This window comes from Aythya ferina, assembly GCF_964211825.1.
Source record: "Aythya ferina genome assembly, chromosome: 5".
Taxonomy (NCBI): Eukaryota; Metazoa; Chordata; class Aves; order Anseriformes; family Anatidae; genus Aythya; species Aythya ferina.
The window spans coordinates 8,585,999-8,611,264 of NC_140301.1; the positions used below are offsets into that span (position 1 = coordinate 8,585,999).

Here is a 25,266-nt window from a genome sequence, read left to right on the forward strand (position 1 = left end):
TGTTCAATAATTTTACCCTTAACTCTTAAAATCTTTAATTTCCCCTGAAAAATGATTTTCATGAATTTACTCTCCAGTCAGCTCCATGGGCAAGGTCACAGATACAAAAAATACTGTGAAGTAAATCTGCAAGTATTTTGTTGGGATTGTGTGGGTGTTGAGTGTGTAATTATATGTTTCATTCATAATATAGAAGCAGCAATATATGTATTATTATAATGTGAGGGGAAGGCATCATGATGTAAAACCAAATTTTGAAGTATTTCCATTCTTAAATAAACTTTAGCCTGCCTGCTGTTATTTTTTATGACTTTAATAAATACTTAATTTTATTTCATGACCAATTAAAGGGATGCATCAGAAAACTGAGTTTTTTCCATGAAGAAACATTGTGGTACAAGCTGTATATCAGCTCAATTAAGCACATACAACTCTGAAGCTCTTATCTTAATCCCTGTGGTGATAATACAGTAATTGTTCTGAGAGACTACAAGGGAAACCGTGACTCAAGCAAGGTGTTGTTGTTCCAGTTGAACACAGTTGCCGTCATGTAACAATTCTTTTGTCCACCATCTAAATTCACTGTTTCTGTTTCCCCATGAATTTGTCACAAGCTCTTTTACATCACTGTTTTCATGTTGACCTGTCACTATCTAGTCTGCATTCTCAACCATACTGAATTAGTCGCCTTGATTTACCTGACAATTCTTTTGAGATCTCAATTCGTTAAATTCATTACAGTATTTTAAATACTTGAATTAGTTCAACATCAGTCATTTGTTCAGTGTATTTTCAAAATTTCATATTTTAAACTTATTTTTTGCCATCTAAATACAGACATGAAGGATTAAACTTCTACAGGACATGAAGGGTTAAACTTCTACAGGTAGGCATAAATAACTCATATTTTTGAAGACTTCACTTTGGCATGGGCTTACAGCCTTCAGAAAAGTTACTACAGACATATATTGTCAAGAAAATATTCTTTTCCTTTACTTTAAATAGTCCTAGTAGGATGTAAATATACTGACTGACAACCATTTTTTTTCAACGTATTAGATAATATCCCTCATCATGTATAAAATGTTGTATTCACATTTCTCTGAAAATTTCTGTCTGGAACTCATTGTGCCATTCTGTCACGTTAAGTACTCATCTCTTGCTCTCTGCCTAAGGGATAACTATCCAATATTATGGACAGGAATTAATAAAGAAAATAGTTGTTTTTAAAACCTGAAGGTATAGTATGTTTTATTTTGAGAATCTCATGTTTCACCAGTTGATATATGATTATGTTTCTTTGCCTCTCATCCTTCTCAGACTGCAATGTAAATCTGAAAATTATAAAAACAAATTGCATCTCAGTCACTTAAAAGAATGGGTGTGCTTCTCCTAATAATTTTTGCAAGAGAAATACCTAAAGGCAGATTGATGGAGACACTTCCTTTACATCAGGTACACTATCTCCATAAATTATTGCAAAAAAATATACACTAATAAAAAATTACTGTCACTATATGGAGATGTTATTTCCAAACTTATTCCCAGGATAAACAAATTTGTGAGCAATATGGAAGGAAAAGGTCGCTTGAGACAGAAGTGCCCAAGTGGAAGTCCCCTAAGGGTCTAGGCTGCCATCAGTAGTTATTTTGTTATGTGATCATAATTAATGCAAAAATTACTGTGTTTCTAGTGATAACAAAAGCTAGGATGTCAAAAGATATTGGTTTAAGTTTTTGGTAGAGGCCCAAGTGATCACTGGTCCATGGAAAGAAAAGAAAAAGATGAGATGGATAACAGATTTGTATTCTGAGAAGTAAGACATGTAAGACATGACTTTTCACAGGAAAAAAAGAAGGAGAAATCCAGTACCAACTGAACTTGGGCTCTCCCATATCTGATTTTTGCTCAGTGTTTCTGGTGTTACTCCAGAGGGAATGGATATCAGCTGAGGATCTTAGCAGAACTCATGACTGCCTGTGGGGCAATTCTTCATATGATCCTAAAGGGTTTTGTGCAAGAGGGAGTGCTGCTTCTCTTGGAACACAGCAGCTATAGAATTACGTGGTCTAAAAGTGTAGGAAAGACATGTTGTGATGAAGGATACAAATCCTATGCAGTAATAATGGAAAGAAGTTAGCTAACAGACTGTGCCTAAGAAACTGAGTACTAACAACAGGATCAAGGCAGTGGTTGGGCAGTGTGAGGAGAGGCCACGTGCCTGTTCAAACCTACAAGATTTGAGGAGAAGGTGGAGTAGACTGACTGGAAAACAACTAGGAGATATACCTTGCCACTGTAGTGCCAAGCTGTAACAGAGTTAAACAGCAACTCACAATAGCTGGAGGCTTAAGGTACTTAAAGACCTCTCTACTTCTTTTTAGGGTTTATGCCGTGTAATAATGTCCAGAAAAACAAAGGAGTGAAAGTTATAGTGAGGGTGTTTTTTTATTGTACAAACACTAAATAAGTACAATAACTGAGTAGAGTTCTGTGATCAGCTGGATCAAAGGGTGAGGGTGATTACAGAAATTAATTGCCCAGGAGATGAAAAAATGCACCTGTTAAAAAAAAAGAAAGGGGGGGGGTCAGGCAAGAAAGAAAGCTAAAATATCTGCAAGTTGACTTAAAAGTACCTGTTAGGAGCTTCAAAAGAAAAAGTTAGTATATTTGATCTTATAATAAGCTGTTGTCACTCCCAGGAACAACAAACGGGGTGGTGATAGTAGGGCTTTGAAAGAAGTCAGACATGAAAAAATAAACCTGTAAGTTTTGGATGGTTGTGAACCTTAACCCCATGAAAAACTTGAAATTGTTGGTTTGATTGCAGAAGATCATTGAACAGAGTCTTAAACCTGCTTTTGTCAAACTGGGGGCACAAATCAGTTATGTTTAGTGAGGAAGAGTTGCTTTATTTTTCAGGAATTGCAAAGAGAGGTCTTAATGAAGATAAGTCTTGCAGAAATTAATATAGCTTATCTGCATAACCTTGCAGACATAAACAGTGGAAAGTATAAGTATATTCTCCTCATCAGAACCATAATTTACAGGCATGAGTCTCAGGACCAGTTATTACTTGAAGGATTAGTTGGAGATGTCCTAGGACAAATTGATAAAATGAATGCTAACAAATTGGCAGGACTGATGATTTACACGCTAGACTGCCAAGGTAATCAAATATAAAATCATTTCTTCCATTTATGTGGTTGTTTTTCATCAAGGCTGCTTAAAGGATTAGGTATTAGCATATTAGTAAAATGATTATGCTGACTTTTAACAAGGATTTGAAGAACAAGAGGAAGACAGCTGGTTTAAGAAAAGGCAGATTTATACAGCATGAAAAGACAGGAAGCTATGATAAAAATGGAATTAACTAGTTGATACTTAAATAAAAGTGTCTTAGTAGGGAAAATCAAAATTTCTGTAGAGAGAAATGTTACCTTCAAAATCTATTAGATTTTTTTTTTAAGCAATCAGGGAGCATGCGAATATGGATAAATAGTTAGCGGTAACCTCAGATACCTCGTGGAAGCTTGATACAATTCCTCACCAAAGAAGAGAGATCTTCCATACGATCTATGGTAGCTGGGTGCCCCTAACCTTGTGTATCCTTAGGTCTGGTCCCAAGCCAGCAACATAAGGTTCTCAGCCCTATCCATGGCCCAGCCACCCTTAGAAGTTCTGATGCTTTTTCAGTATTACGTTGTTGTCTGGCACACCCTGTCTAGTAGGGAGTCTGAATAATTTGGCTATGCAGAAGCAGAAGAAAGGACTTTTCCAGAGTCCTGAAAAATAGTCTTAGAGCCACTGTACTTTCACTGGCATAGAGGCTTGGTTTTTCATAACCTGTGTAAGAAAGCAGGATGACCCCAGCATTACACAATGCAAGTCAAAGCAGGGAAAGGACAACAAGGAAAGTCCCATGTCCCATGTTTTCATGCAAGGAGAATTTCTTCACACCCTGCTATGACTTATGTACTCTACTGCAGACACACTAAAAATACTTCTGAAACCCCTTCTGCAGCCATCGCTTGTAAAGCCTTCCATTGGGCTGCAGTCTGCAGAACCTAGAAGAAAGCATGGACCACAGGGAGAAGCTTGCAAACCAATTCAACTTAAATTTTATCCTGCAGGCGTTAAGGGAGTGAGCATATTCTTCTGGAGTGCAGGTTTTAAGATTTCATTAACCATGCTTACAAGTGTACTTGGAGCCTTGTGAGAATAAATATTTATATATAGACAGAGAGAGCAGATATAATGCAGTAGCCTTGTGCACCCTCTAGTGGTGTGCTACAGATTGCAAGGTTTTGTTCAAATACGTTTTTTTTAAATAGCCTTTCTATGTATCGGTGTGTTTATTGCATGTGTTCAAATGCACACAATGGATTTTGGCTCATGTTTTGTTAATCATCCTTACATCTTGACTTCTAGGAGATTAATAACAAAATCAACAATAACAAATGACAGATTTTCAAAAGTTAATTGTTGGCTACAATTGGGTAAATCTGATTTAAATGAAGAAGACCTGGTATGGAATGACCTCTTAGAATTAGGCTTTCAGAATTTTTCAGATTTTTTTTTTTTTTTCAGAAATATTGTGAAAAATGGTTTCTTCATCAGTCTTCTTAGTTTTACCCTCATGTGTATATAGCTCAGTATATTACTTAATGGTTCTTAATTATTTGTAGTATAAGCACCAGTGATTCTTGTCCATCACCCTAGGAAACAGATTAATCAATTAGACTCAAGTTGGTTGGGAATGACAGGGCGTTAAGTACAAGGGTTCTAGAGAAACTGAGAGTAGAGAATGAACTTGTATTTTTATTAACAGCTATAATTTTGTATTTTTGCAACACTTAGTGTATCTGCAAGAGTGTACCACTGCTCCAGGATGTGACTAAGGTTTCAGAGGATTAGTTTTACTGCAGAAAGTTTCAGACATGGTTACACCTGCTAATCCTTGAAACTTCCCTGAAACATCTGGTAAGAACGTCAGTGTCTAATTTTATGCTTTTTGAACATTTAAGCTGTCAAATCTACCTGCCTTTATCATAATGCTTGTCCCTCTCTCTGAGTTTGGCAAACATTGTTTGTCTGAGCTTTCGGTCTAAATTCTGCCCCACAGAACACCCTATAGACAGGCTGGAGCTCTCTTAGCCTTGAGTAAGTGGTCACTTTGCAAGCTTCCAGACTGTGGGACAGAGTTAAGGTATGTGAAGATTGCAAAAACTTAACTCCCAGCTTTCCAGTAAGTGTGGAAAATTTTTGTGCCGAGTGATTCAGCTGTGGGCTATAGAGCAGGTGCAGCCCAAGCCCAATTTGAACAGCCACTGCGGCTGGTGCTTCAGCTGAAATGCTTTTGTTGTTCCCAGGACTGCAGTGAATCCTCTTGCGTTTGCTGAGCTTTCGCCTGTTTTTCAGCCAGGTCTGTTCATTAACTGGAACTGGCCAGACAGCCCTGAGCAACACTATGTGAAATATAGGCCCAGATCGAAGAGGGTCAAGGGACAGAAACAGAAACTTACTTATTTATGGGAAGAAGGGAAAATATTATATTATATTTTGAGTAGCCAACATTGCAATTTTATTCCACCGTTGTTGCATGTTGTGGTCTAATTTTGAAGGAAATGAATGCTTTTTTAATAACTCTTAAAAGCACCATTACAAGTTAAGATTAATTTCTGAGTAGTAGGCAAGATAAGAAGATACTGAAGCCAAACCTCTTTGGTGTCTTGCAGACTGTTTGCTATTTCATGTAAAGTTATTAATGACATGTAGAAAAAAGGTCCGTGGAGCTATGTTTTCTTCCTTATTTGTTAGATCTGGTTAGCAGTCTTCTCAGTAATACTGAACACTTGATGCTTCTCTGCATGCTAGTAGAGCTCTTTTGTTTTGTGCTTGCTTTTTGTTCTGGTCCATAGGTCACTGGAGAGCTTGTAATTCACTGCAACTTTTGCCCAGGTCTTAGTGACATAAATGTTATGAAATTGTGTAGCAGAGATCAGATATTATAGCAGCTTTTGTGATGGAACTGCTACATAAGTAAAAAGTTATCCTGTTGTATGTTTCTCTTGCAAGTAACTGAAAAGAATGAATCTCGCTGAAAGTACAAAATAATTTCTGTAGTCTTTCAACTGTAAATGCAGAAAGGCAGTTAAGAATTTGAAGTATTTTAGAAACACCCTCTCTGTCCTGTCACCACGTAAATCCTCCTTAAACTGGTAAAAGTCTGTTGGTCTGAGAATGCAGTATGCATTTATCTGTAGTTTGAGCTCCTTCCAATGCGAGTAAGAAGATTTTCTTAACTTTCTGTAGTTTCTGCATTTGAATTTCTGTACAGAAATTACATGAGGAGAGGGATGTGATACTTCTGGGTTAGTATGTTTTCCTTGAACTACATACACTGTTTCTTAAGAATTACTTCTGCTTACAGTAGAGATGGTGAGAAAGGTGATGAGCTACAACTGAAGCTGGTGAACTTAGTGGTAAACTACCAGCATGTCTCAGACTCCCTGCAACGCCGATGTTCAAACTGCTTCTCATCAAGATATTTTCTGTTGGAGAATATGAGGGGGCTGATGAAATGTATTGAGACTGAATGACCATGAAGTGAACAGCTGAAATGGATGCTGTTCTCTTCATTTCCATTTCTTTTTATTGTATTATACATAGGCTTGATCCGTGAGTTGGGAAGAGTTCTGAATTTTCTGTCAAGCTTGAGTGTTGGCCTCAGTGAGGGAAATGTTATGAAACAGTGCGTTGTATTGGAGATGGATGATTTATCAGTTTATTTGATGGAACTTTGCTTTAAAGTCCATTTCCTCATGCTGCTTGCACCTCTCCCTTTTTTTCTTTATTCTGTTACACTTTTGCAACAATCCTGTCCTTCCGTTTTAATGTTCATCTATTTAAAATTGCTTTTTCATTAGTCTAGTTTTTCAAGCTTGTGTCTAAATGCAAATGAGAGAACAGTTCCCTTACTTTTAATGAAAAGGGAAAGTAACCTGATCTTACACTAAATAAATACTATTAAATGGAAATAATTATTTCAGGTATAATTGTTAATGTAACAATAAATTCAGTTATTTGTCACTTCTTGCTGTAACTCATAAAATATCAAGCTATGACATGACAAGTTTGGAAGTACCTGAACTGTATTAAAAAATTAAACTGTATTAAAACTGTAGTAAAAAGGAACAGATCAGATTTTAATACAAGAGGGAAATGGCACACACAATGAATGAAAAATTTGTTCCATATACAAAATAATCAGAAACTCTAACGCTGAAACTGTTATACTGATCAAGATTCTAGAATCCATATTTTCTTACAAAATGTTTTAAAATAGTTTTTAATAACTTAAAACAACAGCAACAACAATAAAAAACAGACTATAGTAACCATTGCACCTAAATGTGGGTAGAAATATTCTTTTAGTCATGCTGGTGATAGATGATTTCTCAAATAACACCTATGTGGCTCATGTTATTGGCAGTACATACATATTTTTGTGTAAATCATTATGTTAGACAATACACGTTTGTTTATACAGTGATCATATCGTACAGGCTCAGACCCCATGCGGTTTGGGTGAAGTTTACTTGAGTTAAAAGTTGTTTTGTGCAATAGTTAAGATTCTTGCATAGCAATCTTATTTCATGGGTATTGAGACGTTTTTCTTGATAAGCTGCTAAAATGGGGGAATCAATGTATTATTTATATTTTACTATGTAATTGTTAGATCCTGATGTACTCAGCTCAGTGTGAGTAGCAAGTTACTCAGTGAGACCCTTCCGGAATACAGTGCTACTCATTGTGAGGGCAGATCCCACTAATTGGTTCCATGTGATGGAGCTTGAAAAGCAGCTTATAATGGCTATGCCATGAAGCTAGCAAAATCAGCCTTAACTTTGACATTTTAGTGCTTCAGTGAAGATTTAAGTACTATTTTTTATGAGCTATATTTAATATATAGTTTTTAACACCCTCCCCCCCATTTTTGTACTGTGTTTAAACTTGAAACCTGCTAATATGTCAAGAATAATTCCTTGAATTTAAGAATATTCTTATTTTATTGTGGGGCCTGGCGTATTTGCCAATACCGATACTTATGTTATTTTTGAAAATTATACAGGTTTTAAAATACATTTTAAATAGCATTAGTCCATTCAAATACACAACATTTGAAACTTAACTATTTGCCAATAATAAGGTTCTTTAAAATAATTATAAATTTATGATGTATTTAAACTTTGTAGTGATTTGCTTTCAAGACATTTGTAAAAATCAGAGTGTTTGTGCTTGTGGGTGGTCATTCCTTTTCTTTTTATCCTCTATTCTATGGATATCTTGAAGCAGCACTGAAGGTGAAGTTCTAATCTAAAAGAGGTAAATGATTCTTGCAATGCCCAGGGAAGAGGGTGAATCTACAGATAGTGAGTGTGACAGGTAGAAAGTAACTGGTCATTTGGCTGACAGATTTCACGTGTCTTGTGCGTGGGTTGAAATAATGCTGGCAATATTGACCCTTGCATACGAACTATGCATTTATGCTGCTACATCTTGGCCTATCTTTTGCTTGTTCTGTTTTTTTTTTTTTTTTTTTTTTTCTAGTCACTCTGATCTGTTCAGTGTGACTAGACATGCAGTTGAGAGAGAGTAGGAAAAGCCATGTACTGATGCTGGGATATTTGCCACTTGTACTAGTTAATACACTGGCCAGCTGCAGCATAGCTTTATGGTACCTCCACTGAGTACTCAAGTATTGGCACCTCTTCCTTCAAGTGACATCAGAAATATAAACAGACAAACAAAAAAATCAGGTTTCTGTTTTTCCTCCCGTTTCACTGATCATGAGCTAGTGCTGGTATAAGCAGCAATAAGAATGCTTTTAAAATAAAGGTGAGGCTTTCACTGAATAATTTCTTATTATTTCTGCCCACATGATGGCAGTATATGTTAATCCAAAACAAGAAAATTAAAAACAAATTGCAGCTTTTCAACAACAAAGTTCTCTCCCCTGCTTCCTCCCACCCCCCGGAGGGGAAAAAAAATAAAAAAATCCAAGAAGCTATGAAAAATTTCTAAAAGGCTTTATGAACACTTATGAAAGGATAACTCTCCTTTATTGTAAAAGCCCCCAAGTCTTAAGAGGCAGTAAGGCTTCATGCAAGAACCGCATGTAACTAACTCTGAATGTGTATGGAATGGTGCTGTGTTATAAATAGAAATGGTCAGTAAAGCTTTGTCAGTCATACTTGGCTTAATCATTTGGAGTCAATAAAGTCATTGAAGTATAATTACCGCTCCCTGGCATCAGTTTTGCAAGTGCAGAGCTGGAGTTTTGAGCTCCTAGATACTGATTGTTTAATCTGTGGTAAGAGTACGGAAAGTCTAAACAGACAGACTATTGAGATACTAGCTGCAAAAAAGTTTAGGCATTACTTCAGAAGGATTATGACCAGGAACAAAATCTATTGAATCTGTCAAGCTCTTCATCTATTTGTAAGTTGAATCAAGGGAGTTTGAATGTGTGTGGGGCCTGAGTGTGTTTACTGGATGGAATGAGAGAACATTGCCAATAGTCACAGTTAAAGGTTATAATGTTAAAAAGAAAGGGGGGGGGGGGGACGACGACATAAAAACAACACTTGTTTTTCTAATCCTTGACTGTACTATAATTAAAAAAAAGTATTAATCTTGATTTTATATTTTGAATCTTTTACAAGATAACAAAAAGAACAAAAGGTATTTTCAACAACAAAAATAGAAAAGGAGGAACAGAAACTTAGATCAGCCCAAAAGCATAAAATAAGAGGCATCTGTAAAGCTCAGCATGTCCCTTTGATTAGGGTCTCAGATAAGATCACCTGTGACCAATTTACCTCCTGGGTCGGGTTACAGAACATGTGAGCACAGGCGGTACTTTTTTCCCCTTTCTTTTTAGTGCTGTGTTCAGTCTTAACAAATGTGATTTTTTTCCTTTCTTTTCCTTGATGTTTTATAAATGAGGAATTGGAGCAGTATTGCTTTATTTCCTGAAAAACCTGGACTTGATGATATGGCCAGAGAACTGTTCTGTGATACGTACCCACAGGTAGGAAGTTTTTTTTTGTTGTTGTTTTGTTTGTTTGTTTTTGTTTGTTTTTGTTTGTTTGTTTCTTTTTTAAAGGGGGAACTGAAGAAGCTAAAATGCAAGTAAGTAATCTGTTGCTACCTTTGCTTATTGTGGTTTATATCTTGGATCCTAGCGATTATCATACTAGTTCCTATGGTTCATTGTAAAACATGCAATGGTTAACATACCTTTGTATAATGAAGCTCTTCTCCTTGCTGCTATATGCAGTATGCTAGCTTAGTCCTTGTTCTCATTGTTGCGCTCTGCAGGTATGTAGGAAGTTATTGTGATATGCAATGTTCCTGTTTGTTTGGAGTTTCCACTCAAATTATGCCTGAAAATAAAACACTGTAAGAGTCTTGCGTTAACTTGCTCATTCCTGAGTCCACATAGGATTGGCAGTACTAATGGGAGAGTCCTGCTCTCTTTGGTGGGTAGGGAGTTTTCTGACTACGTAATTCCTGTAGACTTAGAAAACATTCATTTTGTTTTATTCTTACTCATCTCACATATATAATAACCTCCATTTAGAATATCTCACTTTCTTCTCTGTGGGTATCCTACCAATACCACCTACCTTTCAAAATTGCCTATCAAAACTGCATGCAATTTCTACTCTTCTCTTCCCACACGCAGCTCTTGTATAAGGAAATAATCTCCACTGCCCACCAGTCTGTGTGGTCAGACTAGTCCTATTTAACTGGCATTCTCAGTAGCTTTACAGAGCTGTTGCATAAGAAAGTTTTCCTATTATTTAACCCCTTAAAATGCCCTGTTAAGTAGAACCCAGGGATTATCCAAGACTAGAGTCTGCTGTGCATGTGAAGACTAGAAGAATATGTCTTCATTGAAGAGATTCACTTTAAAAAATAAAAACCAAATTCAGGTGCAACTTCCACCAAAATCCAAGGGAAAAAAAATATGACTTGCAAGTAGGGATAGTGTGACAGAGGTTTGGAGTTAGTTCAGGTGATAGGGGACAACCTTTCCAGAAAGATAAATATGGTGGAAAAGACGATACATTAGACTGGAGGGAAGGGAGGCAGAAGAGAACAGGTTGGCTGTTTATTTTCCACACATTCAAAATGATGCTGATGTTCAGTTCAAATGTATGCAGGATTCTCAGAAATGTCCAGGGTTCTTGACTTGTGATTGTTCCAGCAGCCTGAGTTCTTTCTATGCCTCATCCTCAAACTGAGGCAGATGTTGCACACTTGCTAACAACGTGAGGAGGCACAGGGAAGTCCTGTACCTGTTTGGGCTTGGTAAATAATTGCTAGACATGGCGTAGTATGATGTTTTGAGCTGCAGTTTTTTTTTGTTGCTGTTGTTTTTTTGTTTTTAAATTATGTAGCTGATGAGATCGTATGGCATGATTATTAAACAAATTCTTCATTATTTTGGGGAGGGAGTGCATTTTGCTCTAGGTTCTTTAAAACTGTTATAAAGGTGTAATGCTAACTTTTAACACTTACAGAATATAATACTGGTGCAAAGTGACAAGTACTTTTATAAAGCAGCATGTTTTGTGCTAAGAATACAGATAATTGGTAAATTTGCAATAGTGTGCTATGGAAATGATTGTAAAACCCAAAAGTGCTACTGTAATGTTCAATTGGTTCTATATTGCCTGCAGATAAACAGGAGTGATACTAGGAAACTAGCATGATGAAAAGATGCCAGCTTTAGGTGAGCAACCTCCAGAGCCGTATGCCTATTGAAAGGTGAACTTAGCATTACCAGATGAATTCTAGATTGCTGATTTTTTTGTCTAGATTCTCTTGTTTTGCCATACTTGCTGAGTAGAAGATTCACAGTTAAAAACTAACTTACATAGGATGTCTCTAAGGTGAGCTATCAAGGTTGTTCAAAGAGGTAGACTGCTACAGACCTCATAGAGAAAGCAGCTGTGCTACCTACCATTAACAGCATTTAAGCAAGTGATTTCTATATTGCGTCCAAAATAAATTTTATCTTCTCTCTCTCTTCTGAGCAACTATCTGATAAAAACTCCCAATTCGTTATAACCTATTAATATAATCTATTGTAAGAAAAGATATCTGGGGATTACTAGCTGGCCCATGACTTTGACAGTGGGTTAGATAATCTTCTAACTACAGGCTGCTGTTCAAAATTCGATGTGGTACATTGCAACCAAACAGCAATTGGGCTCTGACAATTCTGAGAGATGAGTTTGGTCTCCTTCCAGTCCCCAGTGGGTAAAACATTTGGCTATTGCTGCAGTTGGCAGTGAAGGGTAGCCTGGAGCTCTCTTCTTGCATCCATTGGGATATCTTTTGTATAGACTTCCCCCCTCCCTAATCTAGCTTAGTGAGCCAACAGGATGTTTCTTGAACTAAGGAGTAACTTGGACATTGTTCTTTCTCCTGTCATCCAGTGCATGGGTGTGTCTTGAAAAGAGACTATTAATTGGCTATTACTTTGCATAAGGGATACACAGCTGCAGAAGTACCCCTTTATGGGCCTCTGCTTGTTTATGTAGTTCAGAGCGGCCTTGGGGCTTCTTTGACCTAGTTCCCTGTGTGGACTAATGGGAGTGCTGCTCCCAGCCTCAAAGGTTGCCTTTGTTTGTAGCTTTCGCTAGCACAGTGGAGAGATCTAACTACAGAACGGACAGTCCTATTGCTCTCAGCAGTAAGACCTTTAGGGTGGAAGCGCTCCATTCCGGAGACTATTGCACAGGTTTCATTATGGTGTCAACTAAATCCATTTAACAAGGTGTAGAACGGCGGTATCTCTGCAGCATTGCAAGTTTTTTGTTTTCCATAACACAAAATAGTTATTCTGAGCAGTATTTTTCATTTATAATCTGATCCAACATGAATTGGTACTACTTCAGTGTCACATTGAGTTCATTGTGGGTCGCAGAATACAGTATTATGTATAAACTTTGGAATTGTAATATAATTTAATGACTACATATGTGTATATCATGCACACACACATAAAAAATCTAACTCCTGGCTAAGTAGCAGCATAAAGATAATGTCCTATTTCGACTGGATGTGAACATGGCTTTAAACTGAAATGGCTTTCAACTTTTATATCTAATTTTTTTATTATTATTACTATTATTTTAATTCTTTCCTATGAGTGTGGTGGGACCCTGGAATAGACTGTCCAGAGAAGCTGTGGATGCCCCATCCCTGGAAGTGTTCAAGGCTATGTTGGATGGGGCTTTTGGTCTGGTGAGAGGTGTCCCTGCCTATGGCACTAGCTTGAAACTAGGTGAAGTCCCTTCCAACCTGAATCATTCTATGTTTCTATAAATCTTAGCTTTGTATGTTTGTTTTAGTGTGGAAGTGAAGGTAGAGTGCCTATAGTATCTTTGTAGCCAGTTAAAAAATGACCGTGCCCACAGTCTAATCAGTAGTGTAACTGGCACAATGTTATACACTGCAAAATAAAACACCAACAGTGTGGTGGCTTCCAGAATTTTAATTCACCCCGATTTTATGGAAAACAGAATAGTGTGGAAGTTCAGCTGCACAGTCCATCGGTAGTTTAATTTAACTTGAAGAAACAATTTATTGATGTATGGGTGAGAAAACAGAAGAATTGGGCCCTGTAAAAAATGTTTTCAATAATTTTGACATAGATTAAGTCAAACAAAATTAACTTTATCTGGTAAGCTAAATTACTGTTAGAAAACAGGAGATGAATCCATACCTACTTTGTAGAACTTGTAATGGTAAAGTGTCAGTAATGTGTTACGTGTATACATACGTTTGTTATACGCTGCATGTTCTGCAACCCTCTCTGATTGTCAGAGGATCACTCTTCCCTGTACACAGAGCTGATGGAGATGTCTGTAGATACTGTTAGTTTCTCTGCTGTTCTGTTTGTGGCAATGACATTCTTTTTGATTTGTAGATTGATGTTGTTTTGATTGAAAATTCTGAAGCAGGCGCTCCTCCGACTTTGAACGTAAGGGACTCCTGGAGCATGTTACCTTGTTTAGTTTTTTCTCTGTCTTGTTTCTAGTATTTTCTTGGGACAATATAAGACTGAATCCAATGAAGTATTGAGCAAAAATCTAAATGACCATCAGTGGTGAAGAGAGAGGGACAAACTATGTGCGCTGCATAATACTACTGTGTATGCATACTGGAATTTGTTGTGTTAAACTTGATGTTGCTGCAGTCAGGCAGGTAGCTATTGATTTTGGTGACTTTAATGGAAACTTCAACACACCAGGAACAGGGTGGCCAGCTAGAGAGATTTATAAAATGCACCTAAATGCAACTTAATTCTCTTTCTGCAAGAAGGCAGTTGATGGATTATTATGACCAAATTACTCTTAGCCAAAGAAAAATACCAACAGTTTTAGCGGGGGGAGGGAGGGAGGAGGAGGGAGCATTTATCCATGTTAGCTCATGTATTCCTTCCCCTTCTGAGCAAAGATGCTCTCTTCCCTTGCTGTTCATCCTGCATGTTCAGGTTTTTGTCAATCTTAAATTTTACTTCAACTTTTGAAAATGGAATGGTGAGAATATTTTTGGTAAAACCTAAGGGGACTTTTTGTTAGACATTGGTGTTTCCTCTGCACAGAATAGTTTGAGTGTTTGAGTAATGCAATGATTTCTGTCCTAATGTAGTTGTAATTCTCCTGTTTAAGATACCAAAACCCAACAGCTGTTGGCAGTGCCTGAGCGAAAAAAAAAAAAAGGTGGCAAAGCAGTACTGCTTTTTTTTCAGTGCACTGCTGAGCAACATTCACCTGAACATGTTAATACTTTCATAAACTGGCTTCTGGTTCTTGGACAAGTAATGGCAGTATACTAACTGATTAAATGTGATCTTATCAGAACTGCACTTCCTGTTTGAGAGGGAAATCTTCCTGAAGGACAAAGAAAACTTTCTGCATTCCAGATGAAGATTAAAGAGGGAGATCTTTTTATTTTATTTTTTTTCTGTTAGACAAAAACTATTTATGGTTGGTTAATACACAGGTCAACAAAGAACAATCAGTAGGTCAGTTAACTGTGACCAGTCATGAATTAATAAAGAAGTCTCAAACATTTGGTATAAACTAAAATAATCAGGATTTTATTCAGTAGTTACGCTGGATCCAGGAATACTTATTGGCCAATGTGTCCAGTGTGTAATGTAAGCATTAGCTATCCTTGTGGAGTCAGTGAACAGCTCTATATAGAAATAACACTGTAAAATTGTGAAATAGTAGAAGCTGAACCTTCTTTTGGTTTTCTAGATGAAACAGTGGCGTGCACTCATGTAGAGAATGTATGATGTTTTCTTACGCAAAGCTTGTCACTTTGTATGAACTAGTATTTTGAAGGATCGCTGTAGTGTTAATAGCTATACTCATCTGTAGCTACTTCAATATTTTTACTTCTGTAATTACATCTTTAAATGTAACTTGTGAAACTGGCTCCCAGCAGGTAGGCATCTCTCAAACAAAAGCTGTGCGCATACATAATGCACAGAGCAATCAATCCCTCAGGTTGCCTTAAGAATGCACTTTGGTAATTGTACTACAGTTGAAAAATAATAATCTTAAACTATTTTTACCACAAATATTAATCTATAAGTCTTCAAGAACACATAGAAAATATGAGTGGGAGTAGTTGTAAATATATGAGTCATGAAGTCCCACTGAGGAGTAATAGAAGGTGTATGTCTTCTGGGGTATCTACAGTTCCACAAATTGTACATAAGCAGTAGTTGGACTTGCTTAGGCCAGGTATGAAGCTTTAACTCTAGTCCACTGACATGCACAAAATTGCATTGATGCAAATTTTTGTTTTGCTTTTGGTAAGAAGTGGGAGCATAGTCCATCTCTAGGATACGGCCTAAAAAGCCAACATGACTTCACTGCCAAACAGTGTTGTGTTGTCATCAGTACTTTGCTCAAATGCAGTCATTTGGGAGGGGCTGATTACCTTGACCAGATTAGTTTCTTTGCTACCTTTTTTCCTTCACTTTGGTACTTTTCAATATTTGTTATGCAACAGTCAATTTAAATTTTTTTTTTTTTTTTTTTTTTTTAAGTAAGACTTGAGAGATCGGCATTGATTTTGGTGTTTAACTGTTGTGCCTGGTGGGTGGAAAATCAATTGTATTAAACATCAAGTATTTCAATTTTGTCAAATTGGGCTGAGTTTAAGGCAGAGAGTAAGCCATCATTATTTTGTCATCTTGAGGGTAAAACTTGCAAAACAAAACAATACCATGTTGTTCTTGGTGACACGCAGTTGCCTAAGCACCCTAACAATTCAGCTCTATTAAAAATACAGTTCATCGTAGTTGTGGTACAAACCTGTTTTTGAGTCAGTATCTCCTTGGACTGATGCTGCGTGAAGTAATACGGCACAGAAAGTTTTTAACATAGAGCAGTTTTGGCACAGATGTTCATCAGGTATATGGTTATGTTGTATGGAACATCTATTTTTGTTCTAACAGCATAAATCTGGTATCATAAGTCAGGGGTGCCACATCAAATCGTGTTGGTTGCATTATTTCCAAACAAGAATTTAATTAGAATAAAACAATTGCATAGAATCTAAATTGGTGAGGTACGTTCTGCCTCCAACTCCTCATGTCAGTAAGGAATGGATCATTTGGGACTGTCATGTGAAGCTATGACTTGGTCCACAGCCTCAGAGAGGAGATCCTGTGGACTTAGAGTGTAGTTCTCTGGTGGCAATCTGGCACTGCAGCGGTGCTGCTGTCTGGCACTTTGTGTATATATAATAAAATATCCTCATCTTTTCATATAGCAGCACTGCATGAGAAGTAGTTCACTGAATTTACTTTTAACAGTGTTTTGGTTTCACTGTGAAATGCTCCCACACACAATTTTACGGGAATGTCTGTCTTCCAGTTAGGCAGAGTTGTAACTAAAGATTTCCCTTCTCCCATTACTTCTGCCCAGTGGGGGAGGACAGCATATATACAGCGGGATCTTTTTTATGTTGATCTGTAGGTGGAAGTGCCCTGCAGCTAGATACTGCTTCTGTAAGGAAACCTGAGCAATGAAAATATTTTATGCTTTTACCCACCCGATTATTCAACAAAGACATTTCTGCAGGTGTGAAGTGACTTCTTCAGCAATATTTCCTTCAGAGACAGAGTAGTAAGAGAGGTGTCTGGCACTGCAAAAAATAGGGAGTCAGAGGGCTTTGGATGTCTCTTCTGACTTGATGTATTTTCTGTGCTACTTTGTGGCAGTGTGTGACCATGCTACTGTTTAGCCTTCTGCTTGCAGATGAGAGGATAATTGCAGGTGGCTAACATTGGGGTTCTGGCTCTGAGAACTCACTTGAGCGGGAGTACCTTCAAATCTGGGGCTTTGAAAATCGAGACTAACTGTGGAATATGAACAACTTGTTCCTTGAAGGAATACTCTGAGATGTTCAAGATATGTTCTACCTTAGCTAACATGTGAGTCAAGTAATAAACTGTTATTTCATGTAGTCAACCAGAATGAAATTCAGTCCTATGCAGAAACAAGTCCCTGTGCTTACAAATAGGACTAAACAGTACTAGCTTCAGTGGTTGATGGGCTTTCTAGCAAGACAGTGTTTAAGAGTGGATGATGTCCAGTTCATTCATCTCTGTCAAAAGAGAACAAATATAAGATAATACAGAGTTGGACACCAATGGTTAACACATACAGAAATCTGTCTCTGAAGGGAGGCAGATGCCAATCTGGCTTAAACCTGATCTTCACAAACCTACTCCTCACCCTTAGTATCCGAACTGTCCTATAATCTACCTGTTTATAAAGAAAGAACTAGTTTTTAAGGCAGCTGTAAGCATGGTGTACAGTCATAACCACTTCACTATTTTCTGCGCTGACTGCAGGGTTACAAAAAAACCCTCCATGTAAATGAGTCAGCCCTGGAGAACTTGCTTAGTGATTGACCTTCTTATACCTAGCTCTTTTCCCTTTTAATCAGCTCTAGCAGTAATATTAGTGTTTCACCACAGACATCCACGTACCATGGTATGAATGCCTAAACTCGTGCTCAAATGTTTATTTCTAGCAAAGCTCAAAAGCAGAGCATTGTGCTAAAGTTCTTGGGGTGGCTATTGTTGTTGAATAGCCACAGACTATAGCCTCTTCTCTTTAAATAGCAAGTCAGAGGAGTGTTCTGTTATTTAGAGAAGGCTATGGCTGACTGGGGGTGCGGGAAGAGGAGAAATAAGTCACTTTCTGTGCTTTAACTTTCCTTGACTAGGAATGGTGTCCAATACCCACTGCAGTAAATGAATATCAACACGGCATGTTAATCAGGCTGCCTTCCCTTGCACAGGTTGTTCTATAACCAGATGTTAATGGAGGAAGGCTGTGAACTGCCCAGGCTCTGTCACGGGCAGCGAAAGGCAAGATCACCTGGCTTACTCTCTTGACAGAAGCAGCAGTGTTTCTGCAACTTCATATATTAATTTATAGAAAGGCAGAGCTGCCAGCCTGTTTTTATTTTTCCTCCATCTTTTCTTTCTGGAACATAGTAAAACAGCTCATAAAATATACAACATGGGACTTCCTCTGCATTTCCTTCCCTCGCTGCTCCCCTTGAGCGAGCTGCCTGCTTCGTGATAGGTGTATGCAAGGGGGAACATGCTCCTCATCACTGCTTGTTTTTCTAGAAACCTCCTCAGGAGATGACTAGAAGGAAGTGAAGCCATTTTGCTGTTTCCTCCTAAAAACACTGTCTGGGATGTCCTATGTCTACTGCTAGAGCAGCTAGAGATTCCTACTTGCATGAAGAGTTTGTGCCTGGATGATTTTTGTGCTGGGCTTTGCAGCTTGCAACCTAGACCACAGGCATTGGTAGGAAATGGGTGAAATCTCTTTCCTTCATTTGGGGTCTGAGTAGTCACTTGCAGCTGTGCAGTGTGCCTGGAAGATGCCACCAACCATAGGGTGATTGTATCTAATGATTCATCAGTTGTTTAAATGTGATGTAGGTGGAGTAACAGTGATGTGGGGGACAAACCACCATGAAGACAGCAGATTTCTGGGTCAAAAACATTTCATCAAAAAACAGCCTGCTTCTGTGCTGAAACCAGGTATGATGATTATAAGCAGCCTGTGTAACTGAAACCTGTGCAATGTAGGTAAACAAAATGGATTCACGTAGAAAGGCTGCCTGAATATAAGAAACGAAATAAGTAGTTCACGCTATCATCCAGCCGAAATAAAACAGCTAGTACCTGGCTGTCAATATCGGACAAGTTGGAAGAGCTTTACTTTTGGATTAGGTATTCATATGGAAAAAATATCCTTCTGTGTTATTGGGGAAGCTATATTATTTCTTCTTTTCTTTAAAATAATCCATATGTTTTGCTGATTATAGAGTCTTTAAAGGATTAACATTTTAAGTATCTAGTTTTTATAGTCTTGACTTTAAATGGTGCAAATCCTTACTTTGATGCTTAGTTTAGAATTTGTCAAATCAATGAAGCTATACCTTTATAAGTTCCGTACAGCAACATTCCTCAGTAAAACATTTCAAAATGATATGTGGAACACAAACAATTGGAGGACTAATGGCATCTCTTCTGCATTTTACCATAGTTGAATAATTTATTTTTAACTATGAGTTATTTCTAAATACTTTCTTTCTGTTAGGGTTGACTTAAACACAAGGTCAAGTTTGTGGCTTAGTTTTTAATACAATTAAGATAATTACATTTCCTTATTGTTATGTGGAATTGAGTTATAAAATATGAAAAAAAAATATAGAAAAGGCAGTGGGAAGAATCCATAAGTCCTTTTAGAAGCAAGGAAAATCTGACTGTTTAAAAAAAAATTAATCTGTTTTTATTTCATTGAGTTCAATTAAAAGAAAAAATAATAATAATAAAAAAAAAAAAGGAAAACTAAAAATCACCAGATAATTTTGTCTGTAGTGTTACCTTTTGCCATTTTGCCAATTCTAGCTATGTTATTTCCAGTTCCCTCCCCTCATCTAGACAGGAGAATCTTGCCTCATTATTTTTGTCTGTAGTATTATTTACTCTTATGTTTATCTTGATGTAAATGCTACCTGAAAAGTTGAGAAGATTTTCAAATCTTAGTGTTTCTCTAGTCATTGGCTTACACATAAGGAATGCAGAGTTCGGGAGCTGGGATTTAATTACAACTCCAGTCCCATTGAGTTATGGATTGTAATTGAACAGTGCTGTTATAATTTCTGTATGTTTCCCATTTTTAAAGTGTTTCCATGGGGAGTTAGGCCTTTACAGAACAAACACTATTAAATGGAGGTAGTAAGAATGTTTTACTCTCATTTTTGTACACATGAACATATTTGAATTTCTCTTGAACCCAGACTGATCTTTTGGGTGGCTAATGAGATGTACTGCACTTGTTAAGTCGCCCACCAAAATATTATTCCTTATGGCACTCTCCTATCTCTACTATATTATTACTTTAAGAGTTTACAATCTTGTATATACCTTAAATCTTCTAAAGAAGCCGCTGCTTTTTTTCTAAGACAAACTGACAAACTACCTATCTCAAACTTAATCCTGGCCTCTGCCAACATAAATTCTTGTCCTAGACCTGCTGCTTTTCTAGCACTGTGATATAAATCTTAGATTATGAAATTCCTTGATTTAGCTCTACCGACATCTTAAACTGTATAGCCTATTAACTTCTGCTTGCATGAGACATAATCCACATCCCAAGTGATTCAAAGCCTTCACCTTAATCTCTTGGTAATTCTAAAAATTATTTGCAGTATGTCTGAAATGAAAAAACAAACCAACAAACATCAACAAAAACGTTGTAGATGTTACTTAAACAAGCACAACCATGATTTTACATATTCTTTATTCTTAGTTCCAAATGTACATGCTGTGGGTTAGGAAAGACAGGTCTTACTTCAGTAGCAAATTTGGAGACTACAATCTCCAACAAGCTATAAAAATGATTACTGTGGCCTTTCGTCCTGTGAGAGGAAAGCCTTAGGCTGTCCTTAGCCAAGGTGGTTGCTGTCTTTCATCATTCTTTGAAGGAATGATGAGAAACGGATTCAAGGAAAGGTGGGTGCAATTTGTGATAGCAGGAGGAAGCTGGGAGGAGAAGGTGAACGCACAGGAGCTGTGCCTAGGAATGCAAATTGAGAGCAAAGAACGTGACTGAGCAAGCTCAAGAAGTGTCAGAACTGCAAAGAGACTTAAAGCAGAGATGGTGTTGGGAGCAGGGTGAAGAAAGATAACGTGTTGGAAAGAGTGTAATGAAAAGAAATGGAGATTTGTGGGGAACTTGCAAAAGAATAAATGTTGGAAAGCTCACTGAATCCTGGAAGTGGATACCTTAACTGGAGAGTAGGATTTGGTCAAATACATGCATGTGTATTGAGCTTTTCTTTTCCACCTAAAGGTCGCTGCCAAAATGGGGAGGGATATCTGTGCTTGGAGAAGGGGGCTGGTGGAGGTGGTGGAAAAAGACTCTTTTTTTTTTTTTTTTTTAAATCTGCTTCATTGGTGGTGCCCAGCAAAGAATCCAAATTTATTACCTTTCTGCTGTTATTTCTTTTGCTGCATTTTAAGGTGTTGAGACTCTTGGACTTCTAAGGAAGGGAATACTTTTCATCTTCAGTGCTCTAAAATGTTATCCAAGAAAAAAGTTGGTCCAAATACACAAATCTCTGCATACTTGCGTCTCCCTTGTCTGCCTTCAAATGATTGTACTTCTGTTTTTATCTCTTGCAAGTCCAGAACAGTCAGTAGTGTTTGTATTTCACAGTTGCTTGTTCTGTTTCCCTCTCAGCTCTAAATCAGCCAGTCTAGAAAACACCTTCTTCCCTGCACCCTGCCTTCCTCCCTCCAGCCCCCCCCCTCTTTTTTCTTTCTCTCCCCTTCCTTTGGCAATGGACTGTTGCCAATTTTTCCCTGATCCTTAAACAGCCTCGCAGCTTGCCGATTTTTCTGTCAACAAAGAAACAAGCAGTCTCTTTTATCTTGTTTACCTTTCATCTATTCTCAGTTCTCTGAGTTACGACCTAGAAAAAAAGAAGAGGCATCACCTAAATTCATGTTTAGGTGAAAATCAGACGTTACCTGTGCTAGCAGTCCAGCTTTGATACAAGCCCACGTGACAGTAAGAGGGTACAGCTTTCAGTGCTGTTGCTGGGAGGGCTGTCTTTAATGAAATCAAATAGTTGCGGCAGGAATGTCTTTGCTGGAAGAATGATGGTTCTTTCATTTGTTTACAAGTGTTTGAAGAATGAACAGAAAAAAATCTATAGTTATTAATAATAATTGCTTGGTGTACTTTGCGTATACAACCTTAAATTCCAGAATGTGACCCCCGCAGACAGGTGAATACTATGTGGTAGTATGGCTATATAAAAGAGGGCAGCTAATTAAAATGCCTGTAATGTAATATCCTGCAAGGTGCTGCAAATACCTGGAAGTCTCCTTGAAAAGCTGGAGGGTTCTCAATCTTTGCAGGATCAGTCATTTAGCTCCTGTGCTGGAATCCCAGAAGCTCAAAACTTGAAAGTTTCTGCTTCTACGTGGAGTCAAGCACTAAAATTCTTCTTTTGCCCTGTAGTGGGTTTACGTGGCAAAGTTTTGGTAGCCGGGGACCTGGAGATGGCTTCTGTGAGAAGAATCTGGAAGATGTCCCATGTTAGGTAAAGGCCCTGCTGCTGACCACAGCCGAGCCTATAAGCAATGTTGTTTGAGCCTCTGAGAGAGCATATTTAAGAAAGGGAAAGAAAAAAAAAATACTGCCGCACAGCAGCTGAGAGAGTGAGAGGAGTGAGAAACAGCCTTGCAGGCACCAACGTCAGTGCAGAAGGAGGGGGAGAGGTGCTCCAGGCTCTGGAGCAGAAGTCCCCTGCATCCTGTGGTGAGGACCATGGTGAAGCAGGATGTCCCCCTGCAGCCCATGGAGCACCACGGTGGAGCAGGGTTCCACACTGCAGCTCATGGAACAGCCCACGATGGTGCAGGTGGACCTGCAGTGATGGAGGCTGCAGCCTATGGAAAACCCCTGCCAGAGCAGATTCTGTGCTGGACCTGTAGCCTGTGGAGAGGAGCCCACGCAGGTGCAGGTGACCTGACAGGAGCTGCTGCCCCGTGGAGGACCCAGGTTGGAGCAGTTTGCTCCTGAGGGATGGACCCCATGATACAGACCCATATCTGGAGCAGTTCCTGAAAAGCTGCTGCCTGTGGGAAGCCCATGCAGGATCAGTTCATCAAGGACAGCATCCCATGGGATGGACCCCAGGTTGGAAGGGTGGACAAGAGTGACCAAGAAGGAGCAATGGAAACAAAGTACTGTGGACTGACCACAACCCCCATTCCCCTGTTCCCTTGTGCCGCTCATGTTGAGGAGGTGGAAGAGGGTGGATGGGGGGAAGGTGCTTTTGGTTTCTTTCCTTTGTTTCTCACTTCTCTAGCTTGTTAGTAATAGGCAATAAATCTTGCTATCTCCCTACTCAGTCTGTTTTGCCCGTCACATTAATTGTTGAGTGATCTCCTGTCCTTATCTCAACCCTCGAGCCCTTTTCATTGTATTTTTCTCCCATTTGAGGAGGGGGAGTGAGAGAGCAGTTGTGGCGGAGCTTGGCCGCCCACCTGAGTAAACCACCACATGCCCTCATCCAAATATTCTCCTACTTCCTTAACAAAAGTGTTTGCCAGGGCTTAATTAGCACTAACAAAACAACTGTCTGCTGTGTAATGAAACATCCAGCACAGTTATAACTGTGACACCACCCCCCCACACCCTCAACCCAAATGAAGTCTTTCTAGCCTCCCATGGAATCGTGCATATCACCCTCCTACTCTGCAGTGCACCTATACACATAGCAATCATGCAAATCTTACGTTGTCTTGTATATGTATTGATCAGTCACTACAGGTACTGATTATATGTATATACTTTATGCGTATACTTTTCTTTAAACCATCACTGATTCTGGGACTTCAAAATCATTCAACATGAAGGCATTAAAACTTCTTCTGTGACCTTTTATTTTAGCACATAATTGTGTATCATTAACCTCCTATTAATGGTGACTTAATCACTAGGTCTATGGTTGCTACTAAGATTGAAAATAATGAAACAACATCAAAACAGGAAATCAAGTTGTTTAGAACAAAGACATCTCATTAAATAAAACAGGGAAAATGTTTGGGAGACTTTCTTATGAACAAAGATTGGGATTGCTGCATTGTTTTTGTCAACTCAAAGATGCATAGAATCATCCGACAGAAGTTATGTTGTCTTTCATCAATTTTAATGCAGCTTCTAGCTGTAAAACTCTGCCAGCATATAGATGAAGGTGTCTGGGCATATTGGTATGCTAAATCATAAGCAGTCTATTCCCATTCCACATCACTTGGTTAAAGTGAAGGTTCCAGAACAACCTGCAGAAAGAAATGTGTGAAACTTGTTTCTGGCTGGATACCCCAATCAAGTTCTTTCTTGCCTGTTTTTAGTCAATTAATAAATATCCTAGTGCCTTGCATTTGGAAAATACAGCTAAAAACAAAACAAACAAACAAAAACTTTTGGATAATTATTGATAGTTACTTAACAGATAAAACTGGTCCAAAACTATCAGGAAAAAATAAACACAGTCCTGTGAAGGTTTTGTATTGGCTTTGTACTTTAATCTTTTAGAAACTTCATGAAAAATAATGTAGGATGCTTCTTTTAATAGAAAAATAGCTTTCTAACTGTTTTTCCCAGTTGTGGAGTTTTTCTTGTGTTATTAACATTGAAATTCTTATTTGAGGCACTCCAAATGTTACCTTCTTTAGTTGTGAATTATCAAATAAAAGACCGTATTCAATTGACCTCTACAGATTTGGTGTAAAATCATATGTGGCAAGTCACCTGACACAAATACAAATCTGGTAATGAAGCTTAAAAATACTTCTCATTCTTAATGTCACTGTAACCAATATATGTACTATTTGCCTTTCTGTGAAAGTTTAAGAGAAATTTAATGCAGATTATCATTCCTTCATTCACTCTACTTTAATTCTTCTTCTTACGTTTTGCTAATAACTATTCAAATGGACCCTTAAATATGACCCTTAAATACTTAATTGATTTTTAATCCAAAGGCCACTGACTTCAACTGATTGGGGGTCAAGCTGGAAACATGGAAAGTATTTTGTTGTATTTT

General features: G+C 38.0%; 1 long non-coding RNA gene across 1 annotated transcript in view; it reads left to right on the plus strand.

The window, feature by feature from the left end:
• LOC311438102 overlaps positions 1–25,266 on the plus strand; it is a 177,440-nt gene that overhangs the window by 130,650 nt on the left and 21,524 nt on the right. The window contains exons 3-4 of the long non-coding RNA XR_014693922.1: positions 4,861–4,983; positions 10,012–10,096. This is a non-coding gene — a long non-coding RNA (uncharacterized lncRNA). The remainder of the gene's footprint in view (positions 1–4,860; positions 4,984–10,011; positions 10,097–25,266) is intronic.